General features: G+C 32.8%; 26 non-coding genes and 5 pseudogenes across 26 annotated transcripts; all 31 read left to right on the top strand.

Annotated features, from left to right (window-relative positions):
- Nucleotides 1–254: 254 nt before the first annotated feature.
- Nucleotides 255–373, top strand: LOC131994535 (5S ribosomal RNA). Its single transcript, XR_009396825.1, has one exon. It is a non-coding gene; the product is annotated as a 5S ribosomal RNA (ribosomal RNA).
- A 364-nt stretch (nt 374–737) lies between these two features.
- On the top strand, nt 738–856 carry LOC131994536 (5S ribosomal RNA). Its single transcript, XR_009396826.1, has one exon. It is a non-coding gene; the product is annotated as a 5S ribosomal RNA (ribosomal RNA).
- Nucleotides 857–1,547: 691 nt separating this feature from the next.
- LOC131994462 (5S ribosomal RNA) lies at nt 1,548–1,666 on the top strand. Its single transcript, XR_009396763.1, has one exon. It is a non-coding gene; the product is annotated as a 5S ribosomal RNA (ribosomal RNA).
- Nucleotides 1,667–2,030: 364 nt separating this feature from the next.
- LOC131994537 (5S ribosomal RNA) lies at nt 2,031–2,149 on the top strand. Its single transcript, XR_009396827.1, has one exon. It is a non-coding gene; the product is annotated as a 5S ribosomal RNA (ribosomal RNA).
- A 363-nt stretch (nt 2,150–2,512) lies between these two features.
- LOC131994539 (5S ribosomal RNA) lies at nt 2,513–2,631 on the top strand. Its single transcript, XR_009396829.1, has one exon. It is a non-coding gene; the product is annotated as a 5S ribosomal RNA (ribosomal RNA).
- Nucleotides 2,632–2,995: 364 nt separating this feature from the next.
- Nucleotides 2,996–3,114, top strand: LOC131994440 (5S ribosomal RNA). Its single transcript, XR_009396741.1, has one exon. It is a non-coding gene; the product is annotated as a 5S ribosomal RNA (ribosomal RNA).
- Nucleotides 3,115–3,478: 364 nt separating this feature from the next.
- LOC131994540 (5S ribosomal RNA) lies at nt 3,479–3,597 on the top strand. Its single transcript, XR_009396830.1, has one exon. It is a non-coding gene; the product is annotated as a 5S ribosomal RNA (ribosomal RNA).
- Nucleotides 3,598–3,963: 366 nt separating this feature from the next.
- On the top strand, nt 3,964–4,082 carry LOC131994463 (5S ribosomal RNA). The gene has a single exon (XR_009396764.1). It is a non-coding gene; the product is annotated as a 5S ribosomal RNA (ribosomal RNA).
- A 366-nt stretch (nt 4,083–4,448) lies between these two features.
- Nucleotides 4,449–4,567, top strand: LOC131994541 (5S ribosomal RNA). The gene has a single exon (XR_009396831.1). It is a non-coding gene; the product is annotated as a 5S ribosomal RNA (ribosomal RNA).
- A 364-nt stretch (nt 4,568–4,931) lies between these two features.
- Nucleotides 4,932–5,050, top strand: LOC131994542 (5S ribosomal RNA). The gene has a single exon (XR_009396832.1). It is a non-coding gene; the product is annotated as a 5S ribosomal RNA (ribosomal RNA).
- Nucleotides 5,051–5,413: 363 nt separating this feature from the next.
- LOC131994429 (5S ribosomal RNA) lies at nt 5,414–5,532 on the top strand. The gene has a single exon (XR_009396730.1). It is a non-coding gene; the product is annotated as a 5S ribosomal RNA (ribosomal RNA).
- A 363-nt stretch (nt 5,533–5,895) lies between these two features.
- Nucleotides 5,896–6,014, top strand: LOC131994543 (5S ribosomal RNA). The gene has a single exon (XR_009396833.1). It is a non-coding gene; the product is annotated as a 5S ribosomal RNA (ribosomal RNA).
- Nucleotides 6,015–6,379: 365 nt separating this feature from the next.
- Nucleotides 6,380–6,498, top strand: LOC131994544 (5S ribosomal RNA). The gene has a single exon (XR_009396834.1). It is a non-coding gene; the product is annotated as a 5S ribosomal RNA (ribosomal RNA).
- A 363-nt stretch (nt 6,499–6,861) lies between these two features.
- On the top strand, nt 6,862–6,979 carry LOC131994487 (5S ribosomal RNA; annotated as a pseudogene).
- Nucleotides 6,980–7,329: 350 nt separating this feature from the next.
- On the top strand, nt 7,330–7,448 carry LOC131994464 (5S ribosomal RNA). The gene has a single exon (XR_009396765.1). It is a non-coding gene; the product is annotated as a 5S ribosomal RNA (ribosomal RNA).
- A 364-nt stretch (nt 7,449–7,812) lies between these two features.
- On the top strand, nt 7,813–7,934 carry LOC131994481 (5S ribosomal RNA; annotated as a pseudogene).
- A 364-nt stretch (nt 7,935–8,298) lies between these two features.
- Nucleotides 8,299–8,416, top strand: LOC131994486 (5S ribosomal RNA; annotated as a pseudogene).
- A 363-nt stretch (nt 8,417–8,779) lies between these two features.
- On the top strand, nt 8,780–8,898 carry LOC131994545 (5S ribosomal RNA). The gene has a single exon (XR_009396835.1). It is a non-coding gene; the product is annotated as a 5S ribosomal RNA (ribosomal RNA).
- A 364-nt stretch (nt 8,899–9,262) lies between these two features.
- LOC131994546 (5S ribosomal RNA) lies at nt 9,263–9,381 on the top strand. Its single transcript, XR_009396836.1, has one exon. It is a non-coding gene; the product is annotated as a 5S ribosomal RNA (ribosomal RNA).
- A 365-nt stretch (nt 9,382–9,746) lies between these two features.
- LOC131994547 (5S ribosomal RNA) lies at nt 9,747–9,865 on the top strand. The gene has a single exon (XR_009396837.1). It is a non-coding gene; the product is annotated as a 5S ribosomal RNA (ribosomal RNA).
- A 363-nt stretch (nt 9,866–10,228) lies between these two features.
- LOC131994482 (5S ribosomal RNA) lies at nt 10,229–10,350 on the top strand (annotated as a pseudogene).
- Nucleotides 10,351–10,714: 364 nt separating this feature from the next.
- Nucleotides 10,715–10,833, top strand: LOC131994465 (5S ribosomal RNA). Its single transcript, XR_009396766.1, has one exon. It is a non-coding gene; the product is annotated as a 5S ribosomal RNA (ribosomal RNA).
- Nucleotides 10,834–11,198: 365 nt separating this feature from the next.
- Nucleotides 11,199–11,317, top strand: LOC131994548 (5S ribosomal RNA). The gene has a single exon (XR_009396838.1). It is a non-coding gene; the product is annotated as a 5S ribosomal RNA (ribosomal RNA).
- Nucleotides 11,318–11,681: 364 nt separating this feature from the next.
- On the top strand, nt 11,682–11,800 carry LOC131994550 (5S ribosomal RNA). Its single transcript, XR_009396840.1, has one exon. It is a non-coding gene; the product is annotated as a 5S ribosomal RNA (ribosomal RNA).
- A 363-nt stretch (nt 11,801–12,163) lies between these two features.
- On the top strand, nt 12,164–12,282 carry LOC131994430 (5S ribosomal RNA). The gene has a single exon (XR_009396731.1). It is a non-coding gene; the product is annotated as a 5S ribosomal RNA (ribosomal RNA).
- Nucleotides 12,283–12,646: 364 nt separating this feature from the next.
- LOC131994551 (5S ribosomal RNA) lies at nt 12,647–12,765 on the top strand. The gene has a single exon (XR_009396841.1). It is a non-coding gene; the product is annotated as a 5S ribosomal RNA (ribosomal RNA).
- Nucleotides 12,766–13,128: 363 nt separating this feature from the next.
- On the top strand, nt 13,129–13,247 carry LOC131994552 (5S ribosomal RNA). Its single transcript, XR_009396842.1, has one exon. It is a non-coding gene; the product is annotated as a 5S ribosomal RNA (ribosomal RNA).
- Nucleotides 13,248–13,612: 365 nt separating this feature from the next.
- LOC131994553 (5S ribosomal RNA) lies at nt 13,613–13,731 on the top strand. The gene has a single exon (XR_009396843.1). It is a non-coding gene; the product is annotated as a 5S ribosomal RNA (ribosomal RNA).
- A 365-nt stretch (nt 13,732–14,096) lies between these two features.
- Nucleotides 14,097–14,214, top strand: LOC131994489 (5S ribosomal RNA; annotated as a pseudogene).
- A 365-nt stretch (nt 14,215–14,579) lies between these two features.
- Nucleotides 14,580–14,698, top strand: LOC131994554 (5S ribosomal RNA). The gene has a single exon (XR_009396844.1). It is a non-coding gene; the product is annotated as a 5S ribosomal RNA (ribosomal RNA).
- A 364-nt stretch (nt 14,699–15,062) lies between these two features.
- On the top strand, nt 15,063–15,181 carry LOC131994555 (5S ribosomal RNA). Its single transcript, XR_009396845.1, has one exon. It is a non-coding gene; the product is annotated as a 5S ribosomal RNA (ribosomal RNA).
- Nucleotides 15,182–15,454: the final 273 nt, after the last annotated feature.

Here is a 15,454-nt window from a genome sequence, read left to right on the forward strand (position 1 = left end):
CTTTTAACATCAAAATAGAAAATTTTAAAATATATATTAAATTTTTCCAAAATAGCGAAACGCTACAATGCATAGAAGATAGTAAAATTAAATAAAGTGTTAATTTTGTAGTTGCGTATGGTATGTTGTAAGTATGTAAAATGAGCTTCTCATGCCTTTACTAGCACGGCGGTCATTTCATTGGGGCCGCATTTGCTCTTCCAAATAATTGTTCACAATTATTGAATATCTACTCAAATAGACCAAATGTCTTTGCCAACGACCATACCACGCTGAGTACATCGGTTCTCGTCCGATCACCGAAATTAAGCAGCGTCGGGCGCGGTTAGTACTTAGATGGGGGACCGCTTGGGAACACCGCGTGTTGTTGGCATTGTCCAATTTGTTCACTTTTTTTTTTAGATCTATTTAACTTTTCTTATATTTTATATAAAAAAATACAATTTTTTAAAATTGAAATATTTTTGAACAAGTTAATTTTTGCTTTTAACATCAAAATAGAAAATTTTAAAATATATATTAAATTTTTCCAAAATAGCGAAACGCTACAATGCATAGAAGATAGTAAAATTAAATAAAGTGTTAATTTTGTAGTTGCGTATGGTATGTTGTAAGTATGTAAAATGAGCTTCTCATGCCTTTACTAGCACGGCGGTCATTTCATTGGGGCCGCATTTGCTCTTCCAAATAATTGTTCACAATTATTGAATATCTACTCAAATAGACCAAATGTCTTTGCCAACGACCATACCACGCTGAGTACATCGGTTCTCGTCCGATCACCGAAATTAAGCAGCGTCGGGCGCGGTTAGTACTTAGATGGGGGACCGCTTGGGAACACCGCGTGTTGTTGGCATTGTCCAATTTTTTCACTTTTTTTTTGAGATCTATTTAACTTTTCATATATTTTATATAAAAAAATACAATTTTTTAAAATTGAAATATTTTTGAACAAGTTAATTTTTGCTTTTAACATCAAAATAGAAAATTTTAAAATATATATTAAATTTTTCCAAAATAGCGAAACGCTACAATGCATAGAAGATAGTCAAATTAAATAAAGTGTTAATTTTGTAGTTGCGTATGGTATGTTGTAAGTATGTAAAATGAGCTTCTCATGCCTTTACTAGCACGGCGGTCATTTCATTGGGGCCGCATTTGCTCTTCCAAATAATTGTTCACAATTATTGAATATCTACTCAAATAGACCAAATGTCTTTGCCAACGACCATACCACGCTGAGTACATCGGTTCTCGTCCGATCACCGAAATTAAGCAGCGTCGGGCGCGGTTAGTATAACATCAAAATAGAAAATTTTAAAATATATATTAAATTTTTCCAAAATAGCGAAACGCTACAATGCATAGAAGATAGTAAAATTAAATAAAGTGTTAATTTTGTAGTTGCGTATGGTATGTTGTAAGTATGTAAAATGAGCTTCTCATGCCTTTACTAGCACGGCGGTCATTTCATTGGGGCCGCATTTGCTCTTCCAAATAATTGTTCACAATTATTGAATATCTACTCAAATAGACCAAATGTCTTTGCCAACGACCATACCACGCTGAGTACATCGGTTCTCGTCCGATCACCGAAATTAAGCAGCGTCGGGCGCGGTTAGTACTTAGATGGTGGACCGCTTGGGAACACCGCGTGTTGTTGGCATTGTCCAATTTTTTCACTTTTTTTTTGAGATCTATTTAACTTTTCTTATATTTTATATAAAAAAATAAAATTTTTTAAAATTGAAATATTTTTGAACAAGTTAATTTTTGCTTTTAACATCAAAATAGAAAATTTTAAAATATATATTAAGTTTTTCCAAAATAGCGAAACGCTACAATGCATAGAAGATAGTAAAATTAAATAAAGTGTTAATTTTGTAGTTGCGTATGGTATGTTGTAAGTATGTAAAATGAGCTTCTCATGCCTTTACTAGCACGGCGGTCATTTCATTGGGGCCGCATTTGCTCTTCCAAATAATTGTTCACAATTATTGAATATGTACTCAAATAGACCAAATGTCTTTGCCAACGACCATACCACGCTGAGTACATCGGTTCTCGTCCGATCACCGAAATTAAGCAGCGTCGGGCGCGGTTAGTACTTAGATGGGGGACCGCTTGGGAACACCGCGTGTTGTTGGCATTGTCCAATTTTTTCACTTTTTTTTGAGATCTATTTAACTTTTCTTATATTTTATATAAAAAAATACAATTTTTTAAAATTGAAATATTTTTGAACAAGTTAATTTTTGCTTTTAACATCAAAATAGAAAATTTTAAAATATATATTAAATTTTTCCAAAATAGCGAAACGCTACAATGCATAGAAGATAGTAAAATTAAATAAAGTGTTAATTTTGTAGTTGCGTATGGTATGTTGTAAGTATGTAAAATGAGCTTCTCATGCCTTTACTAGCACGGCGGTCATTTCATTGGGGCCGCATTTGCTCTTCCAAATAATTGTTCACAATTATTGAATATCTACTCAAATAGACCAAATGTCTTTGCCAACGACCATACCACGCTGAGTACATCGGTTCTCGTCCGATCACCGAAATTAAGCAGCGTCGGGCGCGGTTAGTACTTAGATGGGGGACCGCTTGGGAACACCGCGTGTTGTTGGCATTGTCCAATTTTTTTACTTTTTTTTTGAGATCTATTTAACTTTTCTTATATTTTATATAAAAAAATACAATTTTTTAAAATTGAAATATTTTTGAACAAGTTAATTTTTGCTTTTAACATCAAAATAGAAAATTTTAAAATATATATTAAATTTTTCCAAAATAGCGAAACGCTACAATGCATAGAAGATAGTCAAATTAAATAAAGTGTTAATTTTGTAGTTGCGTATGGTATGTTGTAAGTATGTAAAATGAGCTTCTCATGCCTTTACTAGCACGGCGGTCATTTCATTGGGGCCGCATTTGCTCTTCCAAATAATTGTTCACAATTATTGAATATCTACTCAAATAGACCAAATGTCTTTGCCAACGACCATACCACGCTGAGTACATCGGTTCTCGTCCGGTCACCGAAATTAAGCAGCGTCGGGCGCGGTTAGTACTTAGATGGGGGACCGCTTGGGAACACCGCGTGTTGTTGGCATTGTCCAATTTTTTCACTTTTTTTTTGAGATCTATTTAACTTTTCTTATATTTTATATAAAAAAATACAATTTTTTAAAATTGAAATATTTTTGAACAAGTTAATTTTTGCTTTTAACATCAAAATAGAAAATTTTAAAATATATATTAAATTTTTCCAAAATAGCGAAACGCTACAATGCATAGAAGATAGTAAAATTAAATAAAGTGTTAATTTTGTAGTTGCGTATGGTATGTTGTAAGTATGTAAAATGAGCTTCTCATGCCTTTACTAGCACGGCGGTCATTTCATTGGGGCCGCATTTGCTCTTCCAAATAATTGTTCACAATTATTGAATATCTACTCAAATAGACCAAATGTCTTTGCCAACGACCATACCACGCTGAGTACATCGGTTCTCGTCCGATCACCGAAATTAAGCAGCGTCGGGCGCGGTTAGTACTTAGATGGGGGACCGCTTGGGAACACCGCGTGTTGTTGGCATTGTCCAATTTTTTCACTTTTTTTTTTTGAGATCTATTTAACTTTTCTTATATTTTATATAAAAAAATACAATTTTTTAAAATTGAAATATTTTTGAACAAGTTAATTTTTGCTTTTAACATCAAAATAGAAAATTTTAAAATATATATTAAATTTTTCCAAAATAGCGAAACGCTACAATGCATAGAAGATAGTAAAATTAAATAAAGTGTTAATTTTGTAGTTGCGTATGGTATGTTGTAAGTATGTAAAATGAGCTTCTCATGCCTTTACTAGCACGGCGGTCATTTCATTGGGGCCGCATTTGCTCTTCCAAATAATTGTTCACAATTATTGAATATCTACTCAAATAGACCAAATGTCTTTGCCAACGACCATACCACGCTGAGTACATCGGTTCTCGTCCGATCACCGAAATTAAGCAGCGTCGGGCGCGGTTAGTACTTAGATGGTGGACCGCTTGGGAACACCGCGTGTTGTTGGCATTGTCCAATTTTTTCACTTTTTTTTTTTGAGATCTATTTAACTTTTCTTATATTTTATATAAAAAAATACAATTTTTTAAAATTGAAATATTTTTGAACAAGTTAATTTTTGCTTTTAACATCAAAATAGAAAATTTTAAAATATATATTAAATTTTTCCAAAATAGCGAAACGCTACAATGCATAGAAGATAGTAAAATTAAATAAAGTGTTAATTTTGTAGTTGCGTATGGTATGTTGTAAGTATGTAAAATGAGCTTCTCATGCCTTTACTAGCACGGCGGTCATTTCATTGGGGCCGCATTTGCTCTTCCAAATAATTGTTCACAATTATTGAATATCTACTCAAATAGACCAAATGTCTTTGCCAACGACCATACCACGCTGAGTACATCGGTTCTCGTCCGATCACCGAAATTAAGCAGCGTCGGGCGCGGTTAGTACTTAGATGGGGGACCGCTTGGGAACACCGCGTGTTGTTGGCATTGTCCAATTTTTTCACTTTTTTTTTGAGATCTATTTAACTTTTCTTATATTTTATATAAAAAAATACAATTTTTTAAAATTGAAATATTTTTGAACAAGTTAATTTTTGCTTTTAACATCAAAATAGAAAATTTTAAAATATATATTAAATTTTTCCAAAATAGCGAAACGCTACAATGCATAGAAGATAGTCAAATTAAATAAAGTGTTAATTTTGTAGTTGCGTATGGTATGTTGTAAGTATGTAAAATGAGCTTCTCATGCCTTTACTAGCACGGCGGTCATTTCATTGGGGCCGCATTTGCTCTTCCAAATAATTGTTCACAATTATTGAATATCTACTCAAATAGACCAAATGTCTTTGCCAACGACCATACCACGCTGAGTACATCGGTTCTCGTCCGATCACCGAAATTAAGCAGCGTCGGGCGCGGTTAGTACTTAGATGGGGGACCGCTTGGGAACACCGCGTGTTGTTGGCATTGTCCAATTTTTTCACTTTTTTTTGAGATCTATTTAACTTTTCTTATATTTTATATAAAAAAATACAATTTTTTAAAATTGAAATATTTTTGAACAAGTTAATTTTTGCTTTTAACATCAAAATAGAAAATTTTAAAATATATATTAAATTTTTCCAAAATAGTGAAACGCTACAATGCATAGAAGATAGTAAAATTAAATAAAGTGTTAATTTTGTAGTTGCGTATGGTATGTTGTAAGTATGTAAAATGAGCTTCTCATGCCTTTACTAGCACGGCGGTCATTTCATTGTGGCCGCATTTGCTCTTCCAAATAATTGTTCACAATTATTGAATATGTACTCAAATAGACCAAATGTCTTTGCCAACGACCATACCACGCTGAGTACATCGGTTCTCGTCCGATCACCGAAATAAAGCAGCGTCGGGCGCGGTTAGTACTTAGATGGGGGACCGCTTGGGAACACCGCGTGTTGTTGGCATTGTCCAATTTTTTCACTTTTTTTTTGAGATCTATTTAACTTTTCTTATATTTTATATAAAAAATACAATTTTTTAAAATTGAAATATTTTTGAACAAGTTAATTTTTGCTTTTAACATCAAAATAGAAAATTTTAAAATATATATTAAATTTTTCCAAAATAGCGAAACGCTACAATGCATAGAAGATAGTAAAATTAAATAAAGTGTTAATTTTGTAGTTGCGTATGGTATGTTGTAAGTATGTAAAATGAGCTTCTCATGCCTTTACTAGCACGGCGGTCATTTCGTTGTGGCCGCATTTGCTCTTCCAAATAATTGTTCACAATTATTGAATATCTACTCAAATAGACCAAATGTCTTTGCCAACGACCATACCACGCTGAGTACATCGGTTCTCGTCCGATCACCGAAATTAAGCAGCGTCGGGCGCGGTTAGTACTTAGATGGGGGACCGCTTGGGAACACCGCGTGTTGTTGGCATTGTCCAATTTTTTCACTTTTTTTTTTGAGATCTATTTAACTTTTCTTATATTTTATATAAAAAAATACAATTTTTTAAAATTGAAATATTTTTGAACAAGTTAATTTTTGCTTTTAACATCAAAATAGAAAATTTTAAAATATATATTAAATTTTTCCAAAATAGCGAAACGCTACAATGCATAGAAGATAGTCAAATTAAATAAAGTGTTAATTTTGTAGTTGCGTATGGTATGTTGTAAGTATGTAAAATGAGCTTCTCATGCCTTTACTAGCACGGCGGTCATTTCGTTGTGGCCGCATTTGCTCTTCCAAATAATTGTTCACAATTATTGAATATCTACTCAAATAGACCAAATGTCTTTGCCAACGACCATACCACGCTGAGTACATCGGTTCTCGTCCGATCACCGAAATTAAGCAGCGTCGGGCGCGGTTAGTACTTAGATGGGGGACCGCTTGGGAACACCGCGTGTTGTTGGCATTGTCCAATTTTTTCACTTTTTTTTGAGATCTATTTAACTTTTCTTATATTTTATATAAAAAAATAAAATTTTTTAAAATTGAAATATTTTTGAACAAGTTAATTTTTGCTTTTAACATCAAAATAGAAAATTTTAAAATATATATTAAATTTTTCCAAAATAGCGAAACGCTACAATGCATAGAAGATAGTAAAATTAAATAAAGTGTTAATTTTGTAGTTGCGTATGGTATGTTGTAAGTATGTAAAATGAGCTTCTCATGCCTTTACTAGCACGGCGGTCATTTCATTGTGGCCGCATTTGCTCTTCCAAATAATTGTTCACAATTATTGAATATGTACTCAAATAGACCAAATGTCGTTGCCAACGACCATACCACGCTGAGTACATCGGTTCTCGCCGATCACCGAAATTAAGCAGCGTCGGGCGCGGTTAGTACTTAGATGGGGAACCGCTTGGGAACACCGCGTGTTGTTGGCATTGTCCAATTTTTTCACTTTTTTTTTTAGATCTATTTAACTTTTCTTATATTTTATATAAAAAAATACAATTTTTTAAAATTGAAATATTTTTGAACAAGTTAATTTTTGCTTTTAACATCAAAATAGAAAATTTTAAAATATATATTAAATTTTTCCAAAATAGCGAAACGCTACAATGCATAGAAGATAGTAAAATTAAATAAAGTGTTAATTTTGTATGCGTAAGTATGTAAAATGAGCTTCTCATGCCTTTACTAGCACGGCGGTCATTTCGTTGTGGCCGCATTTGCTCTTCCAAATAATTGTTCACAATTATTGAATATCTACTCAAATAGACCAAATGTCTTTGCCAACGACCATACCACGCTGAGTACATCGGTTCTCGTCCGATCACCGAAATTAAGCAGCGTCGGGCGCGGTTAGTACTTAGATGGTGGACCGCTTGGGAACACCGCGTGTTGTTGGCATTGTCCAATTTTTTCACTTTTTTTTTGAGATCTATTTAACTTTTCTTATATTTTATATAAAAAAATAAAATTTTTTAAAATTGAAATATTTTTGAACAAGTTAATTTTTGCTTTTAACATCAAAATAGAAAATTTTAAAATATATATTAAATTTTTCCAAAATAGCGAAACGCTACAATGCATAGAAGATAGTCAAATTAAATAAAGTGTTAATTTTGTAGTTGCGTATGGTATGTTGTAAGTATGTAAAATGAGCTTCTCATGCCTTTACTAGCACGGCGGTCATTTCATTGGGGCCGCATTTGCTCTTCCAAATAATTGTTCACAATTATTGAATATCTACTCAAATAGACCAAATGTCTTTGCCAACGACCATACCACGCTGAGTACATCGGTTCTCGTCCGATCACCGAAATTAAGCAGCGTCGGGCGCGGTTAGTAGTACTTAGATGGGGGACCGCTTGGGAACACCGCGTGTTGTTGGCATTGTCCAATTTTTTCACTTTTTTTTTGAGATCTATTTAACTTTTCTTATATTTTATATAAAAAAATACAATTTTTTAAAATTGAAATATTTTTGAACAAGTTAATTTTTGCTTTTAACATCAAAATAGAAAATTTTAAAATATATATTAAATTTTTCCAAAATAGCGAAACGCTACAATGCATAGAAGATAGTCAAATTAAATAAAGTGTTAATTTTGTAGTTGCGTATGGTATGTTGTAAGTATGTAAAATGAGCTTCTCATGCCTTTACTAGCACGGCGGTCATTTCATTGTGGCCGCATTTGCTCTTCCAAATAATTGTTCACAATTATTGAATATGTACTCAAATAGACCAAATGTCGTTGCCAACGACCATACCACGCTGAGTACATCGGTTCTCGCCGATCACCGAAATTAAGCAGCGTCGGGCGCGGTTAGTACTTAGATGGGGGACCGCTTGGGAACACCGCGTGTTGTTGGCATTGTCCAATTTTTTCACTTTTTTTTGAGATCTATTTAACTTTTCTTATATTTTATATAAAAAAATAAAATTTTTTAAAATTGAAATATTTTTGAACAAGTTAATTTTTGCTTTTAACATCAAAATAGAAAATTTTAAAATATATATTAAATTTTTCCAAAATAGCGAAACGCTACAATGCATAGAAGATAGTAAAATTAAATAAAGTGTTAATTTTGTAGTTGCGTATGGTATGTTGTAAGTATGTAAAATGAGCTTCTCATGCCTTTACTAGCACGGCGGTCATTTCATTAGGGCCGCATTTGCTCTTCCAAATAATTGTTCACAATTATTGAATATGTACTCAAATAGACCAAATGTCTTTGCCAACGACCATACCACGCTGAGTACATCGGTTCTCGTCCGATCACCGAAATTAAGCAGCGTCGGGCGCGGTTAGTACTTAGATGGGGGACCGCTTGGGAACACCGCGTGTTGTTGGCATTGTCCAATTTTTTCACTTTTTTTTTGAGATCTATTTAACTTTTCTTATATTTTATATAAAAAAATACAATTTTTTAAAATTGAAATATTTTTGAACAAGTTAATTTTTGCTTTTAACATCAAAATAGAAAATTTTAAAATATATATTAAATTTTTCCAAAATAGCGAAACGCTACAATGCATAGAAGATAGTAAAATTAAATAAAGTGTTAATTTTGTAGTTGCGTATGGTATGTTGTAAGTATGTAAAATGAGCTTCTCATGCCTTTACTAGCACGGCGGTCATTTCATTGGGGCCGCATTTGCTCTTCCAAATAATTGTTCACAATTATTGAATATCTACTCAAATAGACCAAATGTCTTTGCCAACGACCATACCACGCTGAGTACATCGGTTCTCGTCCGATCACCGAAATTAAGCAGCGTCGGGCGCGGTTAGTACTTAGATGGGGGACCGCTTGGGAACACCGCGTGTTGTTGGCATTGTCCAATTTTTTCACTTTTTTTTTTGAGATCTATTTAACTTTTCTTATATTTTATATAAAAAAATACAATTTTTTAAAATTGAAATATTTTTGAACAAGTTAATTTTTGCTTTTAACATCAAAATAGAAAATTTTAAAATATATATTAAATTTTTCCAAAATAGCGAAACGCTACAATGCATAGAAGATAGTAAAATTAAATAAAGTGTTAATTTTGTAGTTGCGTATGGTATGTTGTAAGTATGTAAAATGAGCTTCTCATGCCTTTACTAGCACGGCGGTCATTTCATTGTGGCCGCATTTGCTCTTCCAAATAATTGTTCACAATTATTGAATATGTACTCAAATAGACCAAATGTCTTTGCCAACGACCATACCACGCTGAGTACATCGGTTCTCGTCCGATCACCGAAATTAAGCAGCGTCGGGCGCGGTTAGTACTTAGATGGGGGACCGCTTGGGAACACCGCGTGTTGTTGGCATTGTCCAATTTGTTCACTTTTTTTTGAGATCTATTTAACTTTTCTTATATTTTATATAAAAAAATACAATTTTTTAAAATTGAAATATTTTTGAACAAGTTAATTTTTGCTTTTAACATCAAAATAGAAAATTTTAAAATATATATTAAATTTTTCCAAAATAGCGAAACGCTACAATGCATAGAAGATAGTCAAATTAAATAAAGTGTTAATTTTGTAGTTGCGTATGGTATGTTGTAAGTATGTAAAATGAGCTTCTCATGCCTTTACTAGCACGGCGGTCATTTCGTTGTGGCCGCATTTGCTCTTCCAAATAATTGTTCACAATTATTGAATATCTACTCAAATAGACCAAATGTCTTTGCCAACGACCATACCACGCTGAGTACATCGGTTCTCGTCCGATCACCGAAATTAAGCAGCGTCGGGCGCGGTTAGTAGTACTTAGATGGGGGACCGCTTGGGAACACCGCGTGTTGTTGGCATTGTCCAATTTTTTCACTTTTTTTTTGAGATCTATTTAACTTTTCTTATATTTTATATAAAAAAATACAATTTTTTAAAATTGAAATATTTTTGAACAAGTTAATTTTTGCTTTTAACATCAAAATAGAAAATTTTAAAATATATATTAAATTTTTCCAAAATAGCGAAACGCTACAATGCATAGAAGATAGTAAAATTAAATAAAGTGTTAATTTTGTAGTTGCGTATGGTATGTTGTAAGTATGTAAAATGAGCTTCTCATGCCGTTACTAGCACGGCGGTCATTTCATTGGGGCCGCATTTGCTCTTCCAAATAATTGTTCACAATTATTGAATATCTACTCAAATAGACCAAATGTTTTTGCCAACGACCATACCACGCTGAGTACATCGGTTCTCGTCCGATCACCGAAATTAAGCAGCGTCGGGCGCGGTTAGTACTTAGATGGTGGACCGCTTGGGAACACCGCGTGTTGTTGGCATTGTCCAATTTTTTCACTTTTTTTTTTGAGATCTTGTTAACTTTTCTTATATTTTATATAAAAAAATACAATTTTTTAAAATTGAAATATTTTTGAACAAGTTAATTTTTGCTTTTAACATCAAAATAGAAAATTTTAAAATATATATTAAATTTTTCCAAAATAGCGAAACGCTACAATGCATAGAAGATAGTAAAATTAAATAAAGTGTTAATTTTGTAGTTGCGTATGGTATGTTGTAAGTATGTAAAATGAGCTTCTCATGCCTTTACTAGCACGGCGGTCATTTCATTGGGGCCGCATTTGCTCTTCCAAATAATTGTTCACAATTATTGAATATCTACTCAAATAGACCAAATGTCTTTGCCAACGACCATACCACGCTGAGTACATCGGTTCTCGTCCGATCACCGAAATTAAGCAGCGTCGGGCGCGGTTAGTACTTAGATGGGGGACCGCTTGGGAACACCGCGTGTTGTTGGCATTGTCCAATTTTTTCACTTTTTTTTTGAGATCTATTTAACTTTTCTTATATTTTATATAAAAAAATACAATTTTTTAAAATTGAAATATTTTTGAACAAGTTAATTTTTGCTTTTAACATCAAAATAGAAAATTTTAAAATATATATTAAATTTTTCCAAAATAGCGAAACGCTACAATGCATAGAAGATAGTAAAATTAAATAAAGTGTTAATTTTGTAGTTGCGTATGGTATGTTGTAAGTATGTAAAATGAGCTTCTCATGCCTTTACTAGCACGGCGGTCATTTCATTGTGGCCGCATTTGCTCTTCCAAATAATTGTTCACAATTATTGAATATGTACTCAAATAGACCAAATGTCTTTGCCAACGACCATACCACGCTGAGTACATCGGTTCTCGTCCGATCACCGAAATTAAGCAGCGTCGGGCGCGGTTAGTACTTAGATGGGGGACCGCTTGGGAACACCGCGTGTTGTTGGCATTGTCCAATTTTTTCACTTTTTTTTGAGATCTATTTAACTTTTCTTATATTTTATATAAAAAAATACAATTTTTTAAAATTGAAATATTTTTGAACAAGTTAATTTTTGCTTTTAACATCAAAATAGAAAATTTTAAAATATATATTAAATTTTTCCAAAATAGTGAAACGCTACAATGCATAGAAGATAGTAAAATTAAATAAAGTGTTAATTTTGTAGTTGCGTATGGTATGTTGTAAGTATGTAAAATGAGCTTCTCATGCCTTTACTAGCACGGCGGTCATTTCATTGTGGCCGCATTTGCTCTTCCAAATAATTGTTCACAATTATTGAATATGTACTCAAATAGACCAAATGTCTTTGCCAACGACCATACCACGCTGAGTACATCGGTTCTCGTCCGATCACCGAAATAAAGCAGCGTCGGGCGCGGTTAGTACTTAGATGGGGGACCGCTTGGGAACACCGCGTGTTGTTGGCATTGTCCAATTTTTTCACTTTTTTTTTTGAGATCTATTTAACTTTTCTTATATTTTATATAAAAAATACAATTTTTTAAAATTGAAATATTTTTGAACAAGTTAATTTTTGCTTTTAACATCAAAATAGAAAATTTTAAAATATATATTAAATTTTTCCAAAATAGCGAAACGCTACAATGCATAGAAGATAGTAAAATTAAATAAAGTGTTAATTTTGTAGTTGCGTATGGTATGTTGTAAGTATGTAAAATGAGCTTCTCATGCCTTTACTAGCACGGCGGTCATTTCGTTGTGGCCGCATTTGCTCTTCCAAATAATTGTTCACAATTATTGAATATTTACTCAAATAGACCAAATGTCTTTGCCAACGACCATACCACGCTGAGTACATCGGTTCTCGTCCGATCACCGAAATTAAGCAGCGTCGGGCGCGGTTAGTACTTAGATGGGGGACCGCTTGGGAACACCGCGTGTTGTTGGCATTGTCCAATTTTTTCACTTTTTTTTTGAGATCTATTTAACTTTTCTTATATTTTATATAAAAAATACAATTTTTTAAAATTGAAATATTTTTGAACAAGTTAATTTTTGCTTTTAACATCAAAATAGAAAATTTTAAAATATATATTAAATTTTTCCAAAATAGCGAAACGCTACAATGCATAGAAGATAGTAAAATTAAATAAAGTGTTAATTTTGTAGTTGCGTATGGTATGTTGTAAGTATGTAAAATGAGCTTCTCATGCCTTTACTAGCACGGCGGTCATTTCGTTGTGGCCGCATTTGCTCTTCCAAATAATTGTTCACAATTATTGAATATCTACTCAAATAGACCAAATGTCTTTGCCAACGACCATACCACGCTGAGTACATCGGTTCTCGTCCGATCACCGAAATTAAGCAGCGTCGGGCGCGGTTAGTACTTAGATGGGGGACCGCTTGGGAACACCGCGTGTTGTTGGCATTGTCCAATTTTTTCACTTTTTTTTTTGAGATCTATTTAACTTTTCTTATATTTTATATAAAAAAATAAAATTTTTTAAAATTGAAATATTTTTGAACAAGTTAATTTTTGCTTTTAACATCAAAATAGAAAATTTTAAAATATATATTAAATTTTTCCAAAATAGCGAAACGCTACAATGCATAGAAGATAGTCAAATTAAATAAAGTGTTAATTTTGTAGTTGCGTATGGTATGTTGTAAGTATGTAAAATGAGCTTCTCATGCCTTTACTAGCACGGCGGTCATTTCATTGGGGCCGCATTTGCTCTTCCAAATAATTGTTCACAATTATTGAATATCTACTCAAATAGACCAAATGTCTTTGCCAACGACCATACCACGCTGAGTACATCGGTTCTCGTCCGATCACCGAAATTAAGCAGCGTCGGGCGCGGTTAGTACTTAGATGGGGGACCGCTTGGGAACACCGCGTGTTGTTGGCATTGTCCAATTTTTTCACTTTTTTTTTTGAGATCTATTTAACTTTTCTTATATTTGATATAAAAAAATACAATTTTTTAAAATTGAAATATTTTTGAACAAGTTAATTTTTGCTTTTAACATCAAAATAGAAAATTTTAAAATATATATTAAATTTTTCCAAAATAGCGAAACGCTACAATGCATAGAAGATAGTAAAATTAAATAAAGTGTTAATTTTGTAGTTGCGTATGGTATGTTGTAAGTATGTAAAATGAGCTTCTCATGCCTTTACTAGCACGGCGGTCATTTCATTGTGGCCGCATTTGCTCTTCCAAATAATTGTTCACAATTATTGAATATGTTCTCAAATAGACCAAATGTCGTTGCCAACGACCATACCACGCTGAGTACATCGGTTCTCGCCGATCACCGAAATTAAGCAGCGTCGGGCGCGGTTAGTACTTAGATGGCGGACCGCTTGGGAACACCGCGTGTTGTTGGCATTGTCCAATTTTTTCACTTTTTTTTTTGAGATCTATTTAACTTTTCTTATATTTTATATAAAAAAATACAATTTTTTAAAATTGAAATATTTTTGAACAAGTTAATTTTTGCTTTTAACATCAAAATAGAAAATTTTAAAATATATATTAAATTTTTCCAAAATAGCGAAACGCTACAATGCATAGAAGATAGTAAAATTAAATAAAGTGTTAATTTTGTAGTTGCGTATGGTATGTTGTAAGTATGTAAAATGAGCTTCTCATGCCTTTACTAGCACGGCGGTCATTTCATTGTGGCCGCATTTGCTCTTCCAAATAATTGTTCACAATTATTGAATATGTACTCAAATAGACCAAATGTCTTTGCCAACGACCATACCACGCTGAGTACATCGGTTCTCGTCCGATCACCGAAATTAAGCAGCGTCGGGCGCGGTTAGTACTTAGATGGGGGACCGCTTGGGAACACCGCGTGTTGTTGGCATTGTCCAATTTTTTCACTTTTTTTTTGAGATCTATTTAACTTTTCTTATATTTTATATAAAAAAATACAATTTTTTAAAATTGAAATATATTTGAACAAGTTAATTTTTGCTTTTAACATCAAAATAGAAAATTTTAAAATATATATTAAATTTTTCCAAAATAGCGAAACGCTACAATGCATAGAAGATAGTAAAATTAAATAAAGTGTTAATTTTGTAGTTGCGTATGGTATGTTGTAAGTATGTAAAATGAGCTTCTCATGCCTTTACTAGCACGGCGGTCATTTCGTTGTGGACGCATTTGCTCTTCCAAATAATTGTTCACAATTATTGAATATCTACTCAAATAGACCAAATGTCTTTGCCAACGACCATACCACGCTGAGTACATCGGTTCTCGTCCGATCACCGAAATTAAGCAGCGTCGGGCGCGGTTAGTACTTAGATGGGGGACCGCTTGGGAACACCGCGTGTTGTTGGCATTGTCCAATTTTTTCACTTTTTTTTGAGATCTATTTAACTTTTCTTATATTTTATATAAAAAAATACAATTTTTTAAAATTGAAATATTTTTGAACAAGTTAATTTTTGCTTTTAACATCAAAATAGAAAATTTTAAAATATATATTAAATTTTTCCAAAATAGCGAAACGCTACAATGCATAGAAGATAGTAAAATTAAATAAAGTGTTAATTTTGTAGTTGCGTATGGTATGTTGTAAGTATGTAAAATGAGCTTCTCATGCCTTTACTAG

This window comes from Stomoxys calcitrans, chromosome 1 (assembly GCF_963082655.1).
Source record: "Stomoxys calcitrans chromosome 1, idStoCalc2.1, whole genome shotgun sequence".
NCBI lineage: Eukaryota > Metazoa > Arthropoda > Insecta > Diptera > Muscidae > Stomoxys > Stomoxys calcitrans.